The sequence below is a fragment of the Furipterus horrens genome, unplaced genomic scaffold, assembly GCF_987537825.1.
Source record: "Furipterus horrens unplaced genomic scaffold, mFurHor1.1.pri manual_scaffold_9, whole genome shotgun sequence".
NCBI lineage: Eukaryota > Metazoa > Chordata > Mammalia > Chiroptera > Furipteridae > Furipterus > Furipterus horrens.
Window position 1 is genome coordinate 73,211,599 of NW_028327179.1, and position 9,964 is coordinate 73,221,562.

The window sequence follows — 9,964 nt, forward strand, 5'->3', positions numbered from 1 at the left end:
TTCCTACATGGGGAAGGATCATGTGGACTCCAGGTCAGTTGGCTGTCCCTGGACAATGGCGTGCTTGATTTAACAGGCTGGCATCCTTGTTGTATTCTGGGGGCAACAAATTTGGCAACAGGGTTAAAAGACATCATTCAAACCATAACCACCAGATGACAAAAAGCAGGTATTAATTTTTCAATGTCCCACATTAGGGAAAAAATAGGGATTCTTTGGAGGAAGGTGTGCTAGGCACATCCCACCTGTCCAAAACCCTTTTGCCCATTATACTTAGTTTGGACTGAGGGAAATATTTTAGGTTTCCTCCCTCTTAGACCTCTGAGCACTTTCTGTCCAAGCCATTAAGATAGAAAAGAGAAACAAGTTTTAAAGTGAAGCCCACAGACCACCCCATACTTCACCAACCCAGCAAGTTAGTTCAGCCAAACCATTGAGTCTCAGGAGGCAGTGATGCAGACAGGATTAAGAGAGGCCTATACATACAGACAATCACTCAGGCAATGAGAACATAGGCTTATGCCCTTTTAAAAGAGAAAACACATGTTAATTTATGTAACATAACCCACAAACAAGTCTCCAAATCTGTAAGAGTGTCTTATTGAAAAGACATTCAGTTGCAAGGCATTTGACATTCTTCTTGTCTGTAAATTAAACATCTTCAATGTTTAACTTTCAAATGAAAACAAATTTTAAATGAAAAGAAGCTTTAAAGACAGCTGCACTACTTTATAGTCTACCACTGAGCATTGTCATTTTCCTTGAATCATGATTTTTCTCCTTAAGATTACCCTCCTTTCCATTAAAGGGACTGCATTAAGTCCATTTTTAATTTATCCTGTTCATTTGCATAAACACAACAAGAGCAGCAAATGATCACTTATGATCTTTAGTTCTGTTTTGCTAGAACTTACACAAGGAATACTTAGGGTAACGTTCAGTCTGCCCTTCAGGGCACAGAAGCTGAGCCTCATACCTGCCACTCAGCCTTCCGTGTAAACACCTGTCTTTTCCAAGTCTTTCAGGTTTTCCATTGTGCCTGATGGTCCCTTCTAGTCTTCTTTCAGGAAAACAACCTTCATTCCTTCCCTGGAAAGATTGCTGTGGACTGCACAACCAACCAAGGTACCAGGCCTTTTATCTTGTGGGCTTTTATTACCTTTAAAAGTCCATCCTAGTTCCTCAGGGCTTTTTGGTAAAAACCAGAGTCCAAGCATGTCTCCTTTAGGCAGGACATTCCAGTCAAAGTCTTAGTCAGAAAAACCTCTATTAACAACTGGTATTATTAGTTTTATGCAAAGAAACTTAATGTCATTACTTACTTCTTTAGAATGCCAAACGCTGGAGGGACCAGATAGGGAGAAAAATATACAGTGTGAAGGAAAATCCTTGTCCTTCTAATATTCATAGAAGTTGCATTTCCATTCTTTATATTTTCATTTCTTCCCCACTAAAAAATTTTTGTTTGTTTGTTTTTCCATTACAGTTATCCCACTTTTTTCCCCCTCTTGCTTCCCTGCACCCTGCCCCCACTTCTCCCACATTCAGTCCCCACCCAGTTTTCCATGTCCATGGGTCATTTATACATGTTCTTTGACTAGACTCTTCCCCTTCTTACCCCCTTCTCTCCCTCCCCCCTCCCCCTTTGTTCTGTTAGTTTATTTCTTGTTTACATACCTCTGGTTCAATTTTGCTCATTTGTTTGTGTTGTTCATTAGTTTCCTGTAATAGGTGATAACATAAGGTATTTTTTTTCATTGCCTGGCTTATTTCACTAAGCATAATTCTCTCTAGTTCCATCCATGTTGTTGCAAATAGTAGAAGTTCCTTCTTTCTTTCTGTTATATAGTACTCCATTGTGTAAATGTACCACAGTTCTTTGATCCTCTCATCTACAGATGGGCACTTAGGTTGTTTCCAGCACTTGGCTATTGTAAATAGTGCTGCTGTAAACATAGGAATTCATAGGTTCTTATGAATTGGTGTTTCAGGATTTTTTGAATATAATCCTAGCAATGGAATTGTTGGTTCAAAAGGCAGTTCCATTTTTAGTTTTTTGAGGAAATTCCAAACTGTATTCCATAGTGGCTGCAACAGTCTGCATTCTCACCAGCAATGCACCAGGGTTCCCATTTCTCCGCATCCTCAGTAGCAAAGGTTGTTTGTTGATTTGTTGATGATGGCCATTCTGATTGGTGTGAGGTGGTATCTCATTGTGGTTTTTATTTGCATTTCTCTGATGACTAGTGATGTTGAGCATTCTTTCATATGCCAATGGACCCTCGGTATGTCCCCTTTGGAGAAGTGTTTGTTTAGGTCCTTTGCCCAATTTTTAATTGAATTATCTGTCTTCTTGGTGTTGAGTCGTATAAATTCTTTATATATTTTGGATATCAATCCCTTGTCTGAGGTATCATTGGCAAATATATTTTCCCATATGATTGGTTCCCTCTTCATCTTGCTGATGTATTCTTTTGCTGAGTAGAAACTCTTTAGTTTGATGTAGTCCTATTTGTTTATTCTTTCCTTTATTTGCCTTGCCTTAGGAGATATAGCAGTGAGATTGTTGCTATGTGGGATATCAGAAATTTTCCTGCCTGTTTTCCTCTAGGACTTTTATGGTGTCATGGCTTACATTTAAGTCTTTGATCCATCTTGAGTTTATTCTGGCGTGTGGTGTAAGTTGGTGGTCTAGTTTCATTTTTTTGCATGTCACTGTCCAGCTCTCCGAACACCATTTGTTGAAGAGGCTCTTTTCACTTTATTTAATTTTCCTTCCCCCTTTGTCAAATATTAATTGACCATATAGACCTGGGTTTATTTCTGGGCTCTCTATTCTGTTCCACTGATCCATATGTCTGTTCTTATGCCAGTACCAGACTGTTTTGATTACCGTGACCTTTTAGTATAGTTTGATATCAGGTATTGTGATTCCTCCTACTGTGTTCTTCCTCAAGATCACTGTGGCTATTCGGGCTCTTTTTTGGTTCCATATAAATTTTTGAAGTATTTGTTCTAAGTCTGTGAAAAATGTCATTGGTATTTTAATAGGGATTGCATTGATCTGTAAGTTGCTTTGGGTAGTACGGACATTTTAATGATGTTGATTCTTCCCATCCATGAACATGGTATATGCTTCCATTTAATGGTATCTTCCTTAATTTCTTTCTTCAGGGTTATGTAGTTTTCTGAGTACAGGCCTTTTACCTCCTTGTTTAAGTTTACTTCTAGGCACCTTATTTTTCTTGTTGCTACGGTAAATGAGCTTTTTCTTTAGTTTCTACCTCTGAAATTTTATTGTGGTTGTACAGAAATGCCTTTGATTTCTGAATATTGACTTTGTACCCTGCTATTTTGCCAAATTCACTTAGTAGGTTGAGTAATTTTTTTGTGCAATCTATAGGGTTTTCTATGTACACTATCATGTCATCTGCAAATGACGACAGTTATTTCCTCTTTTCCAATGTGGATGACTTTTATTTCTCTTTCTTGTCTGATTGCTGTGGCTAAAACTTCCAACACTATGTGAATAGGAGTGGAGAGAGTAGACATCCTTGTCTTGTTCCTGACCTCAGGGGGAATGCTCTCAGTTTTTGTCCATTGAGTATGATGTTGGCTTCAGGTTTCTCATATATGACCTTTAATATGTTGAGGTATGCTCCCTTTATTCCCAATTTGCTGAGAGTTTTCATCATAAATGAATGTTGTACTTTATCAAATGCTTTTTCTTCATCTATTGATATGATCATGTGGTTTTTGTCTTTCATTTTGTTTATGTGTTGTATTACATTTATTGATTTGCGAATATTAAACCATTCTTGCATCCCTGGGATGAATCCCACTTGATCATGGTGCATGATCTTTCTAATGTGGTCCTGGATCTGGTTTGCCAATATTTTGTTGAGGATTTTAGGATCCGGGTTCATCAGCGGTATTGGCCTATAGTTTTCTTTCTTTGTTGTGTCTTGACCTGGTTTTGGAATTAGGCTAATACTGGCATCATAGAATGACTTTGGGACTTCTTGAACTTTTTGGAATAATCTGAGGATGATAGGAGTTAGCTCTTCCCTAAATGTTTTGTAGAATTCACCTGTGAAGCTGTCTGGTCCAGGGCTTTTGTGTGCCGGGAGTTTTTTGATTAATGCTTCATTTTCACTAGTTGTTGTTGGTCTGTTCAGGCTTTCTGCTTATTCTTGATTCATTTTTGGAAGATTATATGTTTCTAAGAATTTGTCCATTTCCTCTAGGTTGTCAAATTTCTTGCCATACAGTTGTTCGTAATAATTATTTACAATCCTTTGTATTTCTGTGGTATCAGTTGTGATTTCTCCTCTTTCATTTCTGACTTTATTTATTTGGGTCCTCTCTCTTTTTTTCTTGATGAGCCTGGTTAAAGGCTTTTCAATTTTGTTTGTCTTTTCAAAGAACCAGCTGCTACTTTTGTTGATCTTTTGAATTGTTTGTTTAGTCTCTATATCATTTAATTCTGCTCTCATCTTGATGATTTCCTTCCTTTTACTCGCTCTGGGCTTTGCTTGTTGTTCTTCCTCTAGTTCTTGTAGCTGTAGGGTTAGATTTTTTATTAGAGATTCTTCTATCTTTTTTAGGTAGTCCTGCATTGCTATGAACTTTCCTCTCAGGATTGCTTTTGCTGTATCCCATAGGTTTTCAGTTGTTGTGTGTTCATTATCATTAGTTTCCAGAAACTCTTTGATTTCTTCCTTGATGTCTTTGTTAATCCATTAATTATTTAATAGCATGTTATTAATTCTCCTTGAGTTTGAATGTTTTTGAGTTTTTCCTTGAGGTTGATTTCCAATTTTAAGCCATTGTGATCTGAGAAGATGCTTGATATAATTTCAATTTTCTTGAATTTGTTGAGGCTTGTTTTGTGTCCTGCTACGTGGTCTATCTTTGAAAATGTTCCTCATGCGCTTGAGAAGAATGTATATTTTGCTTTTTGGGGGTGAAAATTTCTATATATATCGACTAAGTCCATTTGATCTAGAATGTTGTTCAATGCCTCAGTATCTTTCATGTTTCTTTGCTTCAAAGATCTATCGATTGTTGACAATAAGGTGTTAAAGTCCCCTAATATGGGAGTGTTGCTGTCTATATCTTTTCTGGAGTCTTTCAAAATTTTCCTTACATATTTGGGTGCTCCTAAGTAGGGTGCATATATTTTTACAAGGGTTATATCTTCTTGATGGATTTTTCCCTTAAGTATTCTGAAATGTCTTTCTTTGTCTCTTTTTATGGCCTTTGCTGTGAAATCTGCTTTGTCTGGTATAAGTATTGCTACCCCAGCTTTTTTTTCATGTCCATTTGCTTTAAATACTTTTTTCCATCCTTTCACTTTCAATCTATGTAGATCTTTTGTTCTAAGGTGGGTCTCTTGTAGATGACATATATGTGGGTCATAATTTCTAATCCATTCAGCTACCCTATGTCTTTTGATTGGAGCATTTAATACATTCATATTTAAGGTTATTACTGATAGGTACTTATTCGTTGTCATTTTCCCTTCTTGTACTTGTTTTCCTCTCTTTCTCTCTCTGTTTCTTCATCTTCTTAAAGCAGACCCTTTAGCATCTCTTGCAGTGCTGGTTTTGTAGAGATATATTCTTTTACCTTTCTTTTGTCTTGGGAACTCCTTATTTCACCTTCCATTTTGAATGAGAGCCTTGCTGGGTAGAGTATTCTTGGTTGTAGGCCTTTGTTTTTCATTGCTTGGAATATTTTTTGCCATTCCCTTCTGGCTTATAGTGTTTCTGCTGAGAAATCTGAGGATAGCCTTATTGGAGCTCCCTTGTATATTATTAGTTGTTTCTTTCTTGCTGCTTTTAGGATTCTCTCTTTGTCTCTGAATGTTGCCATTTTAATTATGATGTGTCTTGAAGTGGGCCTGTTGGGGTTCGTCTTCATTGGGACCTTCTGTACTTCCTGAACTTGCGTGACTCTTTCTCTCCTCATGTTAGGGAAGTTTTCTGTCATTAGTTTTTCAAAGAGGTTTTCTATCCCTTGCTCTTCTTCTTCTCCTTCTCATATTCCTATGATACAGATATTATTATGTTTCATGTTGTCCTGCATCTCTCTTAAAACCTCTTCATTCTTTTTCAGTCTTTTTTCATTTTGTTGCACTGTCTGGGGGTTTTTGTCTACATTGTCCTCCAGCTCGCTCATCCGATCTCCTGCTTCCTCTAGCCTGCTTTTAATTCCTTCTACTGTGTTCTTCAATTTAGAAATTGTATTCTTCATTTCCTCCTGGCTCTTATTGATAGCTTCTATGTCCCTTTTCATGCTGGTGTAATTCTCAGTAAGTTCTTTGTAGCTTCCCTGGAGTTCCTTATAATTTCCCTGGAATTCTTTGTAGTTTTCCTTGAGCTCTCTGAGCTCATTGATCTTTCCCATAATCCATTTTTTTTCAATTCCATATCTGATAGTTTGCTCCCCTCTATTTCATTTGGCACCCTTTCTGGGGGATTCTTCCTTTCTTTTTGATGGTGGGTTGTTTCTCTGTCTCCCCATTTTTGTGACTCTTATTGTTTGTTGCTGTTTCTTAGAATGGCCTGCACTTCCTGGGTCTGCCCCTGGTGGCATCAGATCGTGTACCAGTCTGGCCCTAGGCAGAATGTTGGATACTTCCAGGGATCTACTGCCTTTGTCTGTCTCCTTTAGTTGTTAATCTATTCAATCTGTGATTAGCCATCAGGCTTAAGGACTGAGGGTGTGGTTGCTTAATTCCTGTAGGCAGGGCTTTTGCTTCCCTTCAGGCTGACACCACTCAGAGGGAAATGGTCTGCCTGCAGTACTGGGGATGAGTCAGCACTGGGACCCTGTTGGTTGCTCCTCCAGTTCTCCCCTCAAAGCCACCGTGCCAAAATTTCCCCAAGCATCTCTAGTCCTCTCTGCCTTCCCTCTGCTTGAGCCCAAAGTAAGTGGGGGCCAACATATTTTCATACCTGATCCACTTAAGAGCTCTTTTTCTCCAGCTGTTTCTCTCTGGCTAGCAAGAAACCCTGTGGATATTCACTTTTCACATCTGGATACTATTTTATTTTCTACTCTGTTGCTGTAGACTGGGAAGCCCAGCTGGGGGTTTAGACCCTGCCCTTCTCAGAGGTAACCCCTGGCTGCTGAGCTGTTTCTCAGTCCCTTCAGCTGCCACCCATGGGAGCCAAGCCAGCTCTTCCGCATCCCTGCATTCCCTACAGGTCACGTTGTGATGTAGCGGCCTTTTCTGTCTCTCCATGGTTATAAGACTTCTCTCCAGCTAGTGTTCGGTTGGTTATTCCAGATGATTTCTCCAAAATTATGTTGTAAATCCAGACTGGTCCTGGGAGGAGGTTAGTGTAGCTTCCACTTACTCCTCCACCATCTTAGATCTTCTTTTCAAGTTTTTGCTGTAGGTGTTTATAGCCTCTGACAGTCTGATCATGATGATTGCATTCAACACTTAGAAAGCCTCAGCCTTCTGGTCGGATATAATCCAATGTCTCATGTGAAAAACGGAACTCATTCTACAGAGAACCATTGGGAGTAATCTCCTTTCTATCAGAGAGAAACTGAACCGTTTGTGGCAAATTCAGTCCTCTAGAGCCCTGGAAACCACAGGCCATTTACCTTTCCAGGGGCATTCATTGGCACCCTAAAATGCTGAAAGCCTTAATTTACCTCATACAGTGAATTCTTGAATACTTGAGAACTATGCTTAGTTTGATTTCAAAACAAAGCAGGATTAAGACAGAAAATAAAAATAGCTAAACTCATGTACTATTACACATATTCCAGTGAAAAGAAAAAGGTTCTACAGCTTAGATGTCATTTTTCTTCCATAGGTATTTCAGGAATTTGTAGTTATTAAACTCGATGTCCTTTTCCTCTACTCAAACACAGAAGCCCCACTGTACAATACTGACACATTTGCAATTAGCATAGGGCATTGAGACATTCTCACAGATCATACGGCTGTACAACAATTTCCTCAAATGTCTCGTCTCCTGAGTTACCTCAATTACACATGGCCATATACTGAAGAGTCACTATTTTGCTTCATTTCTTTGGGGAACAAGTATAGTTACAAACTGAGAGGGTACATTGGTTATCCATCAATTTTCTTGAAAGTGATAATAAACTTGAGAGTACATATTAATCTTATTATAAGAGTACATATATACTCTTATTCCAGTAGAAAACACCTGTGGCTTTCAAACTTTTCTTTTCATTATTAAATTTATTGGGGTGACACTTGTTCATAAAATGACATAGGTTTCAAGTGTACAATTCTACTATATAGTTTCTTTATATTGCATTGTGTGTTCAACACTCAGAGTCAATTTCACTTCTGCCACCATATATTTGACCCCCTTTACCTTTTCTGACTCCCCCTATTTCCCTTTCCCTCTGGTAACCACCAATCTGTTGTGACTCTGAGTTTTTGTTTGATTGTCTTGTTTGTTCATTTGTGACTTTCAGATTTATATCCCACATACGAGTGAGGTCACCTGGGTCTTTACTTCTGTCTGGTTTTTCACTTTGCATGATATTCTCAAGATCTGTCCATGTTACTGAAAATGGAAGTATTTCATCAAACATTTTTAAAGCCACAGAAAACCACTGGAGCTGCTATGACTGAACTGCATTTGGGGGGTCTAAACCTACAGATCTGATCCTTTGTTAATCACCCAAGAGTAGGCTGAAAGGTACCTTTCAGAGCTGAAGGCCCTTTGAGCCAAAGGAAGTTCTAAACTTTTATTATAGCATCAAAGTAAGTTATTTTCCCTAATTCAACAAAAATCAGTCACCCCATTTCCTAAATGTCCATAACACTTGGATTGCCCCTGTGATATTCTACATTTTTCGATATAAATATTTCACATCTTTTTCCACAAACTCATGTTCCCTGTGGCATTTTCACACATGAATTGTGGGTGCTCACTAAATATAAATGAATGAATTAAAGTCTTAGGCTCTTTCACTGTTGTCAGATGCAGACTTGATATGATGATAGCATTATAATCTCCTACACTGAAAGTCAAGTTGACCCAGCTGGAACCTGAAGGAAAGGAAGGAATTTGTGGGCAAGGGTGAAGGAGAAGGGTGCTGCTGTCAAGAGAGACAGGCACTGTAAAGGCTCAACATTGGAAGGGAAATAGAGAAATTTGAAAGTAGGTCAGAATGGCTGTAGCTTAGGTCGTGTCAGGGAGAGAAGTGGTGGACATAAAGCCTAGAGAAGTTAACACAACTCTGGTACTGAAGTGCGTTTTGTTTCATGTTAAGAGTTTTGCATTTTATCTTAAGATGATATGGAACTCCTTAGCATGATGTCTCTCTGTCTGTTTCTGCTTTTGCCTCCCTCTGTCTTTTCCTCTGCTGTCCTAGCGTCCCCAGGTCTGAGAGGCAGGAGTGAGGAGCCCCTCCTCTAAAGTGTCAGGCATCCTGCACAGTTGGCAAGGGTCTAGGTTGCTGGAGTAGCTGCAGGCATTGATAAATTCCCAGAGAATCCTGCCCCAGAAATCCAAACCCATGGGCACTGCCTCTCATGCATAAGTTCACAGGTTAATGAATGAAAGTACTTGACAGCTGCTTGAGCGAGCATGTTTACAGTGTCAGGTCACGAGAGGCTTAGGGGCAGACAACTTCAAAAGGGGGACTGACAGCTCCAAGGGGACCAGAGCACAGGTAGTGAGAACTGTCAGTGTCCAGCTGCTGTCCAGGAAGCACAGCACAGGACCAGCCACCGTATAGAAGGGACAGTTGCCCCAGCTCCTTCACACGGGGTCAGAAAAGTACTTGTAGCTGGGTCAGCCCCTAAGTTGCTGGGTGACACAGAAAATCTCTAGACTTCCACTTCTTATTGGAAGTGGCCTTGAACTCATGGGGACCCTCGGAACACTCCTCTTCGCTATCACACTTCCATTGCTCCGGGATGCAATGGTGGTTGTCACCGGTGAAGTCAGTGTCC